Source organism: Aquarana catesbeiana, linkage group LG10 (assembly GCF_042186555.1).
Source record: "Aquarana catesbeiana isolate 2022-GZ linkage group LG10, ASM4218655v1, whole genome shotgun sequence".
NCBI lineage: Eukaryota > Metazoa > Chordata > Amphibia > Anura > Ranidae > Aquarana > Aquarana catesbeiana.
The window spans coordinates 115,394,138-115,410,652 of record NC_133333.1 but is presented as its reverse complement, the minus strand read 5'-3'; the positions used below and the strand labels follow the sequence as shown (position 1 = coordinate 115,410,652).

The window sequence follows — 16,515 nt, the reverse complement described above, 5'->3', positions numbered from 1 at the left end:
GTGATTTGTGATGAGAGGAGAGCTGGGGTGATTTGTGATGAGAGAAGAGCTAGGAGGGGATTTGTGATGAGAGGAGAGCTGGGGGATTTGTGATGAGAGGAGAGCTGGGGGGATTTTGATGAGAGGAGAGCTGGGGGGATTTGTGATGAGAGGAGAGCTGGGGGGATTTGTGATGAGAGGAGAGCTGGGGGGATTTGTGATGAGAGGGGAGCTGGGGTGTTTTGTGATGAGAGAAGAGCTGGGGGGATTTGTGATGAGAGGAGAACTGGGGTGATTTGTGATGAGAGGAGAGCTGAGGGGATTTGTCATGAGAAGAGAGCTGGGGGGATTTGTGATGAGAGGAGAGCTGGGGTGATTTGTGATGAGAGGAGAGCTGGGGGGATTTGTGATGAGAGGAGAGCTAGGAGGGGATTTTTGATGAGAGGAGAGCTGGGGGGATTTTTGATGAGAGGGGAGCTGGGGGGATTTGTGATGAGAGGAGAGCTGGGGTGTTTTGTGATAAGAGGAGAGCTGGGGGGATTTGTGATGAGAGGGGAGCTGGGGGGATTTGTGATGAGAGGGGAGCTGGGGGGATTTTTGATGAGAGGGGAGCTGGGATGATTTGTGATGAGAGGAGAGCTGGGGGGTTTGTGATGAGAGGGGAGCTGGGGTGATTTGTGATGAGAGGAGAGCTGGGGGATTTGTGATGAGAGGAGAGCTGGGGGGATTTGTGATGAGATGAGAGCTGGGGTGATTTGTGATGAGAGGAGAGCTGGGGTGATTTGTGATGAGAGGAGAGCTGCGGGGGATTTGTCATGAGAAGAGAGCTGGGGGGATTTGTGATTAGGAGAGCTGGGGGGATTTGTGATGAGAGGAGAGCTGGGGTGATTTGTGATGAGAGGAGAGCTAGGAGGGGATTTTTGATGAGAGGAGAGCTGGGGGGATTTGTGATGAGAGGAGAGCTGGGGTGATTTGTGATGAGAGGAGAGCTAGGAGGGGATTTTTGATGAGAGGAGAGCTGGGGTGATTTGTGATGAGAGGAGAGCTAGGAGGGGATTTGTGATGGGAGGAGAGCTGGGGGGATTTGTGATGAGAGGGGAGCTGGGGTGATTTGTGATGAGAGGAGAGCTGGGGTGATTTGTGATGAGAGGAGAGCTGGGGGGATTTGTGATGAGAGGAGAGCTGGGGTGATTTGTGATGAGAGAAGAGCTAGGAGGGGATTTGTGATGAGAGGAGAGCTGGGGGAATTTGTGATGAGAGGAGAGCTGGTGTGATTTGTGATGAGAGGAGAGCTAGGAGGGGATTTGTGATGAGAGGAGAGCTGGGGGGAGATTTGTGATGAGAGGAGAGCTAGGAGGGGATTTGTGATGAGAGGAGAGCTGGGAGGATTTGTAATGAGAGGAGAGCTAGGAGGGGATTTGTGATGAGAGGAGAGCTGGGGGTGATTTGTGATGAGAGGAGAGCTAGGAAGGGATTTGTGATGAGAGGAGAGCTGGGGGGAGATTTGTGATGAGAGGAGAGCTGGGGAGAATTGTGATGAGAGGAGAGCTGGGGGGATTTGTGATGAGAGAAGAGCTGGGGGGATTTGTGATGAGAGGACAGCTAGGAGGGGATTTGTGATGAGAGGAGAGCTGGGGGGAAATTTGTGATGAGAGGAGAGCTGGGGGGATTTGTGATGAGAGGAGAGCTGGGGGGATTTGTGATGAGAGAAGAGCTAGGAGGGGATTTGTGATGAGAGGAGAGCTGGGGGGATTTGTGATGAGAGGAGAGCTGGGGTGATTTGTGATGAGAGGAGAGCTGGGAGGATTTGTAATGAGAGGAGAGCTAGGAGGGGATTTGTGATGAGAGGAGAGCTGGGGGTGATTTGTGATGAGAGGAGAGCTGGGGAGAATTGTGATGAGAGGAGAGCTGGGGGGATTTGTGATGAGAGAAGAGCTGGGGGGATTTGTGATGAGAGGAGAGCTGGGGAGATTTGTGATGAGAGGAGAGCTGAGGGGTTTTGTAATGAGAGGAGAGCTGGGGGGTTTTGTGATGAGAGGAGAGCTGGGGGGTTTGGTGATGAGAGGAGAGCTCGGGGGATTTGTGATGAGAGGAGAGCTGGGGGGATTTGTGATGAGAGGAGAGCTGGGGGGATTTGTGATGAGAGGAGATCTGGGGGGATTTGTGATGAGAGGACAGCTAGGAGGGGATTTGTGATGAGAGGAGAGCTGGGGGTGATTTGTGATGAGAGGAGAGCTAGGAAGGGATTTGTGATGAGAGGAGAGCTGGGGGGAGATTTGTGATGAGAGGAGAGCTGGGGAGAATTGTGATGAGAGGAGAGCTGGGGGGATTTGTGATGAGAGAAGAGCTAGGAGGGGGTTTATAATGAGAGGAGAGCTGGTGTGATTTGTGATGAGAGGAGAGCTAGGAGGGGATTTGTGATGAGAGGAGAGCTGGGGGGAGATTTGTGATGAGAGGAGAGCTAGGAGGGGATTTGTGATGAGAGGAGAGCTGGGAGGATTTGTAATGAGAGGAGAGCTAGGAGGGGATTTGTGATGAGAGGAGAGCTGGGGGTGATTTGTGATGAGAGGAGAGCTGGGGAGAATTGTGATGAGAGGAGAGCTGGGGGGATTTGTAATGAGAGAAGAGCTGGGGGGATTTGTGTGAGAGGAGAGCTGGGGAGATTTGTGATGAGAGGAGAGCTGGGGGGTTTTGTGATGAGAGGAGAGCTGGGGGTTTTGTGATGAGAGGAGAGCTGGGGGGTTTTGTGATGAGAGGACAGCTAGGAGGGGATTTGTGATGAGAGGAGAGCTGGGGGGATTTGTGATGAGAGGAGAGCTGGGGTGATTTGTGATGAGAGGAGAGCTGGGGGGATTTGTGATGAGAGGAGAGCTGGGGGGATTTGTCATGAGAAGAGAGCTGGGGGGATTTGTGATTAGGAGAGCTGGGGGGATTTGTGATGAGAGGAGAGCTGGGGAGAATTGTGATGAGAGGAGAGCTAGGAGGGGATTTTTGATGAGAGGAGAGCTGGGGTGATTTGTGATGAGAGGAGAGCTAGGAGGGGATTTGTGATGGGAGGAGAGCTGGGGGGATTTGTGATGAGAGGGGAGCTGGGGGGATTTGTGATGAGAGGAGAGTTGGGGTGATTTGTGATGAGAGGAGAGCTGGGGGGATTTGTGATGAGAGGAGAGCTGGGGTGCTTTGTGATGAGAGAAGAGCTGGGGGGATTTGTGATGAGAGGACAGCTAGGAGAGGATTTGTGATGAGAGGAGAGCTGGGAGGATTTGTAATGAGAGGAGAGCTAGGAGGGGATTTGTGATGAGAGGAGAGCTGGGGGTGATTTGTGATGAGAGGAGAGCTAGGAAGGGATTTGTGATGAGAGGAGAGCTGGGAGGGGATTTGTGATGAGAGGAGAGCTGGGGTGTTTTGTGATGAGAGGAGAGCTGGGGGGATTTGTGATGAGAGGAGAGCTAGGAGGGGATTTGTGATGAGAGGAGAGCTGGGGTGTTTTGTGATGAGAGGAGAGCTGGGGGGATTTGTGATGAGAGGAGAGCTGGGGTGATTTGTGATGAGAGGAGAGCTAGGAGGGGATTTGTGATGAGAGGAGAGCTGGGGTGTTTTGTGATGAGAGGAGAGCTGGGGTGTTTTGTGATGAGAGGAGAGCTGGGGGGATTTGTGATGAGAGGAGAGCTGGGGTGATTTGTGATGAGAGGAGAGCTAGGAGGGGGTTTATAATGAGAGGAGAGCTGGTGTGATTTGTGATGAGAGGAGAGCTAGGAGGGGATTTGTGATGAGAGGAGAGCTGGGAGGATTTGTAATGAGAGGAGAGCTAGGAGGGGATTTGTGATGAGAGGAGAGCTGGGGGTGATTTGTGATGAGAGGAGAGCTAGGAAGGGATTTGTGATGAGAGGAGAGCTGGGGGGAGATTTGTGATGAGAGGAGAGCTGGGGAGAATTGTGATGAGAGGAGAGCTGGGGGGATTTGTGATGAGAGAAGAGCTGGGGGGATTTGTGATGAGAGGAGAGCTGGGGAGATTTGTGATGAGAGGAGAGCTGGGGGGTTTTGTGATGAGAGGAGAGCTGGGGGGTTTTGTGATGAGAGGAGAGCTGGGGGGATTTGTGATGAGAGGAGAGCTGGGGGGATTTGTGATGAGAGGAGAGCTGGGGGGATTTGTGATGAGAGGAGAGCTGGGGGGATTTGTGATGAGAGGACAGCTAGGAGGGGATTTGTGATGAGAGAAGAGCTGGGGGTGATTTGTGATGAGAGGAGAGCTAGGAAGGGATTTGTGATGAGAGGAGAGCTGGGGGGAGATTTGTGATGAGAGGAGAGCTGGGGAGAATTGTGATGAGAGGAGAGCTGGGGGGATTTGTGATGAGAGAAGAGCTGGGGGGATTTGTGATGAGAGGACAGCTAGGAGAGGATTTGTGATGAGAGGAGAGCTGGGGGGAAATTTGTGATGAGAGGAGAGCTGGGGGGATTTGTGATGAGAGGAGAGCTGGGGTGATTTGTGATGAGAGAAGAGCTAGGAGGGGATTTGTGATGAGAGGAGAGCTGGGGTGTTTTGTGATGAGAAGAGAGCTGGGGGGATTTGTGATGAGAGGAGAGCTGGGGTGATTTGTGATGAGAGAAGAGCTAGGAGGGGATTTGTGATGAGAGGAGAGCTGGGGGCATTTGTGATGAGAGGAGTGCTAGGAGGGGGTTTATAATGAGAGGAGAGCTGGTGTGATTTGTGATGAGAGGAGAGCTAGGAGGGGATTTGTGATGAGAGGAGAGCTGGGGGGAGATTTGTGATGAGAGGAGAGCTAGGAGGGGATTTGTGATGAGAGGAGAGCTGGGAGGATTTGTAATGAGAGGAGAGCTAGGAGGGGATTTGTGATGAGAGGAGAGCTGGGGGTGATTTGTGATGAGAGGAGAGCTAGGAAGGGATTTGTGATGAGAGGAGAGCTGGGGGGAGATTTGTGATGAGAGGAGAGCTGGGGAGAATTGTGATGAGAGGAGAGCTGGGGGGATTTGTAATGAGAGAAGAGCTGGGGGGATTTGTGTGAGAGGAGAGCTGGGGGGATTTGTAATGAGAGAAGAGCTGGGGAGATTTGTGATGAGAGGAGAGCTGGGGGGTTTTGTGATGAGAGGAGAGCTGGGGGTTTTGTGATGAGAGGAGAGCTGGGGGGTTTTGTGATGAGAGGAGAGCTGGGGGGATTTGTGATGAGAGGAGAGCTGGGGGGATTTGTGATGAGAGGAGAGCTGGGGGGATTTGTGATGAGAGGACAGCTAGGAGGGGATTTGTGATGAGAGGAGAGCTGGGGGGATTTGTGATGAGAGGAGAGCTAGGAGGGGATTTGTGATGAGAGGGGAGCTGGGGGGTTTTATGATGAGAGGAGAGCTGGGGGGTTTTGTGATGAGAGGAGAGCTGGGGGGTTTTGTGATGAGAGGAGAGCTGGGGGGATTTGTGATGAGAGGAGAGCTGGGGGGATTTGTGATGAGAGGAGAGCTGGGGGGATTTGTGATGAGAGGACAGCTAGGAGGGGATTTGTGATGAGAGGGGAGCTGGGGGGTTTTATGATGAGAGGAGAGCTGGGGGGTTTTGTGATGAGAGGAGAGCTGGGGGGATTTGTGATGAGAGGAGAGCTGGGGGGATTTGTGATGAGAGGAGAGCTGGGGGGATTTGTGATGAGAGGACAGCTAGGAGGGGATTTGTGATGAGAGGACAGCTAGGAGGGGATTTGTGATGAGAGGACAGCTAGGAGGGGATTTGTGATGAGAGGAGAGCTAGGGGGATTTGTGATGAGAGAAGAGCTGGGGGGATTTGTTATGAGAGGAGAGCTGGTGGGATTTCTGATGAGAGGAGAGCTGGGGGATTTGTTATGAGAGGAGAGCTGGTGGGATTTGTGATGAGAGGAGAGCTAGGAGGGGATTTCTGATGAGAGGAGAGCTGGGGGGGATTTTGGGAAATTTTCCTTATGTGATACACAGTTCTAAGCCTTAACTTATTACATTTTTTTTTTGCGCCACTGTAAATATCTCCTCTAAAAAAGGTGTGGCTGGGGGTGGGGTTTGGGTGTGATTGGAGCGGAGCTTGGGCATGGTTGGAGCAGAGAGTTGGACATAGAGAGTGGGTTCCTGCACCTTTTCTCTGAGAAAAAAAGCCCTGACTATTTGTAACCCAGAACATTAAAAAAAATCCTGAAATTCTTTTCTAAAGTATAATTTCTACATTTTCAAGCCCAACATCAGGCTAAATGCTTTTTTTCTTCTACATGTCTCCCAGATGTTGTTAAAAATATAAAATAAGCACAAACTGCAAAAATGCCCTCAATCCAACACTACCCCTTGCAATACCTTTTACTGGTCACATGATGCCCTAAGTCTTCCTGGTTGAATGCAGCTCAGCATCACTCAGCGCAGAAGACTGAGAACGCTACTTCAAATTCAGGGTGTCCTGGCTCTGTCCCTTGAGGGGACATCATCGGTGCACCTTTCATCCACAATATACTCTCTACATGAGAAATGACCACTGAGCTCACAGAAGGCGCTACAAGATAAAGTACCCTACAGCAGCATGTGACCAGCCTGAAGACTTTGCAAATGGTAGGGGCTTTATATTTCCTTGAGTGTAAATGTGGAGCCTAGGATTGGGCCTTAAGAATATGTGAATGTTTATAGCTTGGCCACAGTTCTACTTTAAGACTTTGAATATCACTAGACATGTGAAAATAAGCAATGGGAATAGGTAGGGGTGTGTATTTTCACGTATAAACAAGGCCAAGGATAAATCCAAGGGAAAAAACAAGCTTAACTTACCACCAGCCCACAGACAACAAAATAACCTGTCTAACAGTATGTGTTAAAAGCAGGGGTTTAGTCTGCACACATTTGCAAATGCATACGTAAGCCACAGAGCCTCCTCAAGGTACCCTGGTATCTGTGGTACCTAACACTAACTTATAAGTGGAGGCACATGCATTCTGATGGATAGGTGAGAGCAGGTGGACTGAAGAGCAGCCACCCCTTCTTAAAGGTACAGGGGAACACTGAACACCCAGCATATAGCACACCCCTCACCCAGAAGTTCTTGCATTTAAAGACTACTGTGGCAGGTCATGGAAGCAGGCAAGCACACTAAGTATATTGTGGGTCATCAGTTGTTCACTATGTAGCTGTGGTATTGTTCAATTCTATGATCATGAACATTTTATTTTGGTTCAGTAGTATTGGAATATAATGCGTCTTTTAAAATAGGGGTAAAACACATGACTGATATTTCCCACAAAGGGTGCTACTAATCCTTGCAATCCCAATAAATACCGTATTTATCGGCGTATAACACGCGCCGGCGTATAACACGCACCCCAAGTTTAGGAGAGAATTTTAAGGAAAAAAAATTTTTAGGAGGGAAGTTTAAGGAAAAAAAAACTTACAATAAAATGCCCATCAATGCAGCCTTATCTGTCCATCTGCAGCCTTTTCAGTGTCAGTGCAGCCTTGTCAGTGCAGCTTTGCCCCAGTGCAGCCTTGTCAGTGAAGCTTTGCCCCAGTGCAGCCTTGTCAGTGAAGCTTTGCCCCAGTGCAGCCTTGCCTCAGTGCGGCCTTGCCCCAGTGCAGCTTCGTTAGTGCAGGTCTGCCCCAGTCCATCCATGTCAGTGCAGCTTTGTGCGCTCGGTGTAGATTCAAAAAATGGCGCCGAGACTGCAGGGAGCCGAGATACACATACTCGAGTGTTCTCGGCTTTTTCCGGCGCCGCCGTCACGCCCAGTCCCGCCCCTGGACCTGTGTTATGTCCATCATAGGGCGGGACTGGGCGTGACTGTGAGCGGCGCCGAAAAAAGCCGAGAACACTCGGGTATGTGTATCTCGGATCCGACAAGAGCCGAGATACACATACCCGAGTGTTCTCGGCTTTTTTCGGCGCCGCTCACAGTCACGCCCAGTCCCACCCTATGATGGACATAACACAGGTCCAGGGGCGGGACTGGGCGTGACGGCGGCGCCGGAAAAAGCCGAGAACACTCGAGTATGTGTATCTCGGCTCCCTGCAGTCTCGGCGCCATTTTTGAATCTACCCACGGCTGTGTATGTGATGACACAGAAATCGGCGGGGATCGGCCTATAACACGCACCCACGATTTTCCCCTGATTTTCAGGGGAAAAAAGTGCGTGTTATAGGCTGATAAATACGGATTTGTGATAAAAACTTTTCCAATTAAATCTCTATAGCTATTACACACATAATGCAACCCTGTAATCATTAATATATCATTAAATGAAAGCATTTTAACTACCCAAATCTGACCTGCTGTTAGCCTAATGCAGGCCCTGTACAGCAGGGCTGGAGTTTGATAGGAAAAAGTGGCACAAGGAGCCAATCAATTCATGTGCTGACAAGTAGCATGCTAATAGGAAGAGAAAACAGAGTGACAGAGAGATGAACTCAGCACTGCACTGCTTCTCCCTTCACTGTCCAGTCACAGCCTGGGGTGGGTCCAGAATGACCTGGGCTGAGAAAAAGTGGGATGAAGAATGCTGATTATCAGACTTAGGACATCTAGTGGAAGAAAAAAATACAGTGGGAAAATCTCTAGATTAAAAGTAAATATTTGCTGATTTTATTTTCTCTTTTATTAGCTATTCATTTAATTTTTGTTATTTGTGGCTGGGGTTCTGCTTTAATTTGGATAAAACTGCTAATATGTAAAAAAAAAAAACAAAAAAAAAAAGAGCCTTGAGTGCACACACTGTATGGGAGGAAAGTATATAAACCATCATTCCTATTACAACAGGTCATACACTTTCCAGGAAATTTAATGATAGAAAAAGCAAAAAGCTATTCTGCCTGTTTTTTTTAATTTATTTATATATTTTTGTTTTCCTGGACCACAAACTCATCATTACAAGAGACTCCTTTCACTTAATTAGAAGCTTGTTGTAAGCGACTAGGAAACAGTTTGTAACATTTCATGGAAGCAGCTGAAAATCGGAAAGAATACAATGTCCACATAAGCTGCCATTATATAGGTTTAGTGGAAAGTTTGTCCTTAAAATACACTTTTCTGCTCATTGGGATGGTCAACATTGTACACTATTCTGCTGGTATAATAGAATTTGCATATCTTTGATTACATTATAGTATTGCATTTTCAGAATGGTATATCTAATGTTATTACCTGAAAATTTGTAATTTGAAATAGAATTTTTCTTGTGTCAGGGATTATTTCTCCTGTACTCTTTTTAGAAATGTGTATCTTCTGTCCTCTCTAGTAATGTCCCTCACATCCGTACTGTAATCGGATTAGAATAAGATCTATGCTAATCCCTACATATGAGCAAAGGACAACCGCTTTCTATTTATAGTTGATTAGGAAGCTGTATATGACTGCTGAAAAAACTGCTTTGGGCTCATCTTCTCTACAGGTGTGAGGAGGGCCAACCCATCCAGAGAGTTCACAGGACATGATGCCACTGAGAGAGCTGCTCTAACTATCCAGACTCACTATCGTAAATACCAGCAACATAAACATCACCAGGGATAGCTTCAAGACCATCCTGGATCTGCCTGAACCACAAATACCCTTGGATACCATGACTGCAGTTTACCACATTCTGTGAAGGCAACTTACTCCCGATTCCTCATGCAGGGAGATCAGAGACTTCTACCTCATAGACCTATCAGAACACCCAAATCTCACTGCAGACAGTACAGGAGGGATTAACAGACAGTTGGGGTTCTAGTTAAACAGGAGCTATAAAATCAGGAGGGAAAGCTTAATATAGGAGCAAATACTAAACAAATCTTAATTCTACGGTTACATTGAGATATCATAATGATCATTTTGGATTGTGGTCATACGTAGCTTCCAAGGTTTAGTTCACACACCAATACAAAATTATAGTTTGCATACACACACACAGTAGAATCTTCCGCTGTGTTCAATATGCAGAATACTGTATCATAGTATACACCGTGTGACACTAGAGAAGCCAGGCCCCAGTTCTTTCATTAAGTTTAGCTTCCACAAATCCTTAAAAATAATACTCTACAATGTACACTTACCTTAAGTAAGTACTTCTCTGTTGTAGGAATCTCTGTCTATAGCAACTGTCATAATATTATAACAGTCTTACTGATAAGCAATAGCTGTGGTTGGGAGACTCTAGTGTTTGCAAAGAAAAGGATAACCCATGGCATCAGCTTTAGTTAATTACAAAGTCCAGGAAGTCTGTGTTATAACATTCCATGTATACTGGTTGCAATTATTTCTTTCCTAAGCCATAATTGTATACTAGTTAGAAATGATATAATCAATGGTAATAATTCACCACTCCACATAATTGTTACAATGACTTATGATGACAGAATCTTTGTGGAAATTTAAGTTTAAGCAATATCATCTGTTTTAAAAAAAAACTGATGTATGTATCCTTTGTATAACAAATCTTGCATTGGAAAATATATTATCCAGGTTATAAAGCCAAATATTTAAATAAATATTATGACAATTATGAAATTGGCCAAAAGGTATGTTGGAGACAAAGAAGATATTTGGAAAAATGGTCCCTGGTTTGATGAGACTAACATTGAATTTCGTGGCCTTTGTATGAAATGCTTTGAATCACAGTGAGCACAGAACACCATGCTCACCTTACAGCGTGGTGGTGGTGATAGCATCAGTTTTTTAGCAGCAGGGACCAGGAAACAGGTTGGAATGAACTAGAATTGAATGAAAGGTGTTTTGTTGTTTTGTTTTTAGTCTACAAGATCTAGGACTGAGATAAAGTATTAACTTCCAGCAGGAGAACATAGCCAAAGATACACATGAGTGGTTAAAAAAAAAACAGTCTGAAAGTGTTATAATGGTAGTATATGCCAAGATCTCAACCAATATTCGCTGGTACTATTTGAAAAGTTAACAGTTGCACAGAACAAAACAATTTTACCAAGTGGAATGGGTGAAATTATAGGAGCCAAATATGTAGAGGTGCTAGAGGATCACTATAAAAATCAATATCTGTAATTGAAGCCAAAGGTGCAAAGCCTTGGAGTTTTGTGTCATAATAAATTTATTTTACACCTTCAGATTCAGATAATGTACATTATGTAAATCAATTGGTAAAAATCGATGTTAAATCTATTTTAAATGACAGCTTACAGTAGTTTACAGTTAATTTGCCCTCTATGGTCACCCCATTAGTGCCCCCGACAGTGCTAAATACTTCACTTCAGCCACACTCAAGAGATCTTTACTGTCGCATTGCCTGGTGCTTTGCATTCTTTTGTAGTAAATAATGCTGACCAGCTGCAGGTCTACTACATCCATTTCTATGGATGAGTCTGCACTCATGTTGGAAAGCAGTGGAAACATGGTCCGCTAGTACGGTTTGGTGCCGAGCAAGGTCACACAGTGGAGAAGAGCTGAAAGTAAACATTTAACCCCATTGGGTAAATTGAGGGGCTATAAAGAAAACTTTAATAAAATTGAGTTGTCATTCAAGTCTAAGGATAAATATTTAGGAATGTTCTATTCCACTGTTCCATATTTCCACAGATTGGCAGTGTTAATGACAATTGCTGTGGGGGATAGAAGTATGGGTTGACTGCATATTAATTATGGGTCCAGTTCACAAATTTATTATAGACACATATTTTAAACAGTCAATAGACTTGTGATGACATGCTCAATCTAGGCATTTTTGGTCTAAAGGTTAATCTAGTATGTCCATGGTGGTAGACAGATGCTCACTGGCTGATAACTATCAATGGGAACTTCCATCGAATAATCAGAAAAGCCTGTGCTGGTCGTTTTGGTTTCCCCCCCAAGACTGGTAGTGGCACTTAGGGAGGAACTATGTGAACTCTTTCTCCTTTCCACAGAAGGAAGGAACAGCTGTTATGTTCAGTTCCCTCTTTAGACTTTTCTGTTCATTAAGGACTATGCTGCTTTAGCTCACTGTGCACTTGAAAATAACGGAAAATTGTTATCAAATACTTACCGTAATTTTCCTTTCCTGGCCCATCTTCAGGTCAGCACACAACAGGTTAACAGCTCCTCTGGAACCTCACAGGACCACCTCTTCCTAGCTAAATAAAAGACAACCCCTCCCCGAACATAAGTGTTCGATAACCTAGCCTACTACAGGCCACTAGTGGGGGAGTCCTGTGCTGATGTTAGGATGGGCCAGGTAAGGAAAAGGATGGTAAGTATTTGATAACAATTTTCCGTTTTCCTGGCCCACCTCACGTCAGCACACAACGGGATATACCATAGCTGAATAAATGAGTGGGAGAGAACAAATGAAAAGAGACACTGACAATCAAAAAAAAGCTGCTAAAGCCAAAAAGAATTGATCTCTCTTGTCACAAACTTGCTGACCACACATTTAGTTTGTAAGGTTGAATGAAGGCTGCACAAGACCGTACAAGACCTTCACGCTAGCCATCTTACATATATCTTCCAAGCAATCCTGGCATAACTGCCCCAAAGGCTGCCACCCCTCTAGTCAAATAAGTTTGCAAAAAAAGCTGCTAAAGCCAAAAAGAATTGATCTCTCTTGTCCCAAACTTGCTGACCACACATTTAGTTTGTAAGGTTGAATGAAGGCCACACAAGACCTTCACGCTAGCCATCTTACATATATCTTCCAAGCAATCCTGGCATAACTGCCCCTAAGGCTGCCACCCCTCTAGTCAAATAAGTTTGCAATTGTTCCAGAGCAGAAAGGCCTACTTCCTGCATACCAATCCAATCACCCTGGTAACCCATCAGTGGATGACTCTTGAGGACCTGATGGCTAAATGAAAAGATTGTCCACCTTCCTCCTTTGACCTAGTACACTGTTAGCAACTTGACCATGTGTAAGGAACTGAAGTCTTCCTGCTGTGCACTCAGTGACTCTTGTGTGAAAACTTGGAGGGACTACTTCCCAGTTTTGCTGGAAACTGGATACCACTTTAAAATGTTATTTTGGAGATAGATGTAGTATCACCATTTCTGGTATAAAAAAAGAAAAGACACCAAAGGGCCCTTGCAGGGAAGTGTTGCAATCTTCAACCTCCTTCTGTCTGAAGTAGTTGCTGTCAGAAGAACTAGTTTTACCGTGAGGTACTTCAATAGTAATGAAACCATTGGAGCAAAAGGTTCTCTCAGATACAAGCCTAAGTCCCACAGAGGGAACAAGGATTTCCTTCAAGGTCATCTATAGATTGTCGCCTGCAAGAAGCACCTGGTCACTGGCTTTTCCACCCATCTGCAGCCTGTGAAAGATAAGGTAGAGATCTGTACCTTAAATGGAGTTGTATGCCAGATCAACCTCTAGCGCTGACTGTAAAATGTCCAGGATATTGGCTAGAGCAGAAAACACAGGATAGAAAGCTTTTGCTGAGCAAACTAAACAAACTTCTTTCATATCCTCTCATATGTAGCATTCATGGAAGTTCTTCTGGTCACCAAGGTCTGAACAACCTCGGATGAGAATCCCTGCACCTCTAGTCTAGCCTATTCCATAGCCAGGCTATTAAAAGTAGTCTCATTGGATTGGGGTGCTGTCACTGACCTTGCCATAAAAGATTTAATTTGACCAGAAACAGGTTTGGTGGTGCTGATGACATTTGGTGGAGCAGTGAAAGCCAAGGCCTTCTCAGTAGGTGGAAAGGACTTGTATGGCATGGACTGTACAAATTTTCAGAAGCACCTTTTCAGAGATCAAACAGAAAATTCCATGGCACTGTGAACCTATCTTGTATGATGGAGTCTTTGCATTGGTATCCTGTTGCAAATATCAGAAGCTGTGTGTTCAGTAGAGTCTTCCTAAGAACTACTGCTGGAAAGCCCCATAGGGCCAATATTGGTTTGAGGCACATGTTGAAAAATATTCTGCCTAACCGAACCAATAGTTGATTTTGCTTTCCTAGCAAGAAGACCAACCTAAACTGGCTGTAAGTGGTTCTCTAACCAGCAAAAAGTTTTTTGCAAGATGTAACAGGAAACTACTTTTGGTGTCCCCTTGGCAGGCAATGTAGGCTACTACTGTCTTGTTGTCAATTAACTTTACTCAGGCCCCCTTGAAGAAGATCCTGAAAGGCCTGCAATGCTAGAAAAGGCTTTCTTCCATTCAAGATGATTGGGGAGTCTGAATTCCACCGTGCTTCAATGGCCTTGCACCTGGTTTTTCAGATTGTGTACTCCCAAACTCCAGAGACTTGAAATTTGGCTTCGGAATCATCCTATCTCCTGGGCTGAGAGGCATGCCCCGAAAGAAACACAGTGCTGATGTCAAAAATTCCAGTTCTTGCTGAATTTGCATAGGCACAAAGATTTTCTGATCCATAATAGACAGCCTAGCTCATAGACTAAAGAAGGCAAATTGAAACACCCTGTCCACCTGGCCCAAGGTATTACCACTGCCAACAAGATCTTCAAAAGATTCCTGGGGCTGTGCCAATTCTGTAAAAGGCAGACATCTGAACTGGAAGTGACATCTGACCACCGCAAATCTCACATGCCTCTGGTGCTCGGCATTGATTGGTACATGGAAGTATGAGTTGGCACTAACTGGTCCTCCTGCTGAACTATACCTGTGACTGTCTGCATGGACTCCATCTTGAACCTCTTGGTGTGTATGTACACATTAGATTCCTTCAAACTGAAACAGGACAGATGGCTCCTGCCTTAGATACTAGAAAAGCCCCCAGAGGAGAGAAGTCCTCTAAACTGCAGACCTCCAAGATCATTTACGTGCTGTCCATCTCCCCTCCCCCTGTGACATCATTCACAGCAGCTCTCAAACTGGCAATTAATCTAGGAGAGCAGTGCAGCGAGCTGCATATAAAAGACAGGAAAAACCCCAAGGGAGAGGCAATGATGAAATTGCAGAGCTTTTATAATACCACACCTGTACAATGTCAATGCTGTTTAGGCATCATTTTGCCTGCAGCCCGGCACACAGGGCACACAGTTTTTAGGAGGGTTTACCATCCAACATTTAGGGTCTTCCAACTGCATGAGAGGCAGGTCCTGTGGGGCTCTAGAGGAGGTGTTAACCCATTGTGTGCTGACGTGAGTTGGGCCAGGAAATTATGCTGCTCACCAACCTTTTTCATACGTGCTGTCCATCTATTCTTAAATGCTTCTGTTTTTTTTTCTACTTTCAGCTGTGCCCACTTTCCTTCTCCTATGATAATTCATCTATGCTTCCTTTACCTTTTATCATTCTCTTCCACTTTCACCCATACCTTCTCTCCTCACTGGTCATTTTTCTTCTCTGTCATCCATGCTCCCTCATCTTCTCTGTACGACCATCCATGCACAATCTCCTCCACTTCCATTTAGAACAGTTTAATATAACATAGAAATACACAGAACAAACAAATTGCTATACATTAAACAATTCGTAGCAATAAAATGGGTACAGGACAGATAAGGTACGCACTTCCAAATTGTCTCTGTTTATAAACTGGCACACAGTCTAATTATATGACCTTTAAATGTTTTGCTTTTACAGCTGATTGTTACCTTGTACATTTTATATTGGCATAGATTTTTTTTTTTTTTTTACCTATTTTGGCATTTTATTTAGTGTGTCATCTTTTAAGGCATGCAGTGTATAAACCTTGTGTTTGTAGTTTTTATCTGTGGTTATGGCAATCTTTTTGTACATTCAAAAAGCAAAAATACATACATGCCTGCTGTCCAGTCTCTTTTCCTATATCACAACAAATGAGTAGCAATGCCAATTCACTACAAACATATACGGGTAAGATAAAAAACACTTTAAGAAAGCAAATTTTCCAAAGATGAGGGCTGCTCTCCAGGATTTAGACTGGGAGGGAGTATTGGCATCAATGGACACATAACAGAAATGGGAATTCTTCAAAGTGACTGTATGTAAACTCACTGCAAAGTATATTCCCATGGGCAATACGTTTAAAAGGCTAAAAATAAAACCTATGTGGCTCACGGCCAAAGTTAAAATGGCTATAAATAATAAAAAAAGAGCTTTTAAAAAATATAAAAATGAAGGAACGATATCATCGTTGAAATGTTACAAACAATATAACAGATTATATAAAAATAAGTGCAGCGCTTTTAATCCCTCATGTGAAAAAATATAGTGATATTAAATAATACATAAAAAAATACAATCTATGTAATTAAAGTTCATATGTGTGAAAAACAACTTCTGTGCTTAATTGTTGTGAATTCTTAGTTCATATATCATCCACCAATGTGCTACTCGTGTCTTCTGCAGATAATGATACTATGTACACACCATCACCAGCCGTTATACCTGCTCACCTCATACACAAGTGAGGTAGACTCAGAAACAATTCCTTTACTTTCAGCTATGGTCTCATCTCTTTCACATTTGACCTGCTACTCTGTATCCACTCTTAAATCAGTAGCTTCCTAGGAGGATCACGTAAATCTTTATAATGATCTCTCATATATACAGCCCCACTGCTTCTCTCCTTCCTCCACACCAGTAATATCGCTCAGTATTCCTTTTAGGATGTGGCTCCACAATCATGCAACAATAAATAGAGGACACATAGTGCTCTCCGTTTGTAAC

General features: G+C 45.0%; 1 protein-coding gene across 2 annotated transcripts in view; it reads left to right on the top strand.

Moving 5' to 3' along the window:
* The window catches only part of CEP164 (centrosomal protein 164), a 276,967-nt gene extending 261,249 nt beyond the window's left edge, over positions 1-15,718 (top strand). The window contains exon 34 of one of the 2 annotated variants that reach the window (XM_073602488.1): positions 9,364-15,718. The gene's annotated coding sequence lies outside the window, so the exon portion shown is untranslated. The remainder of the gene's footprint in view (positions 1-9,363) is intronic. The other variant, XM_073602489.1, reaches the window with a different exon arrangement.
* The last annotated feature ends 797 nt before the right edge of the window (positions 15,719-16,515 follow it).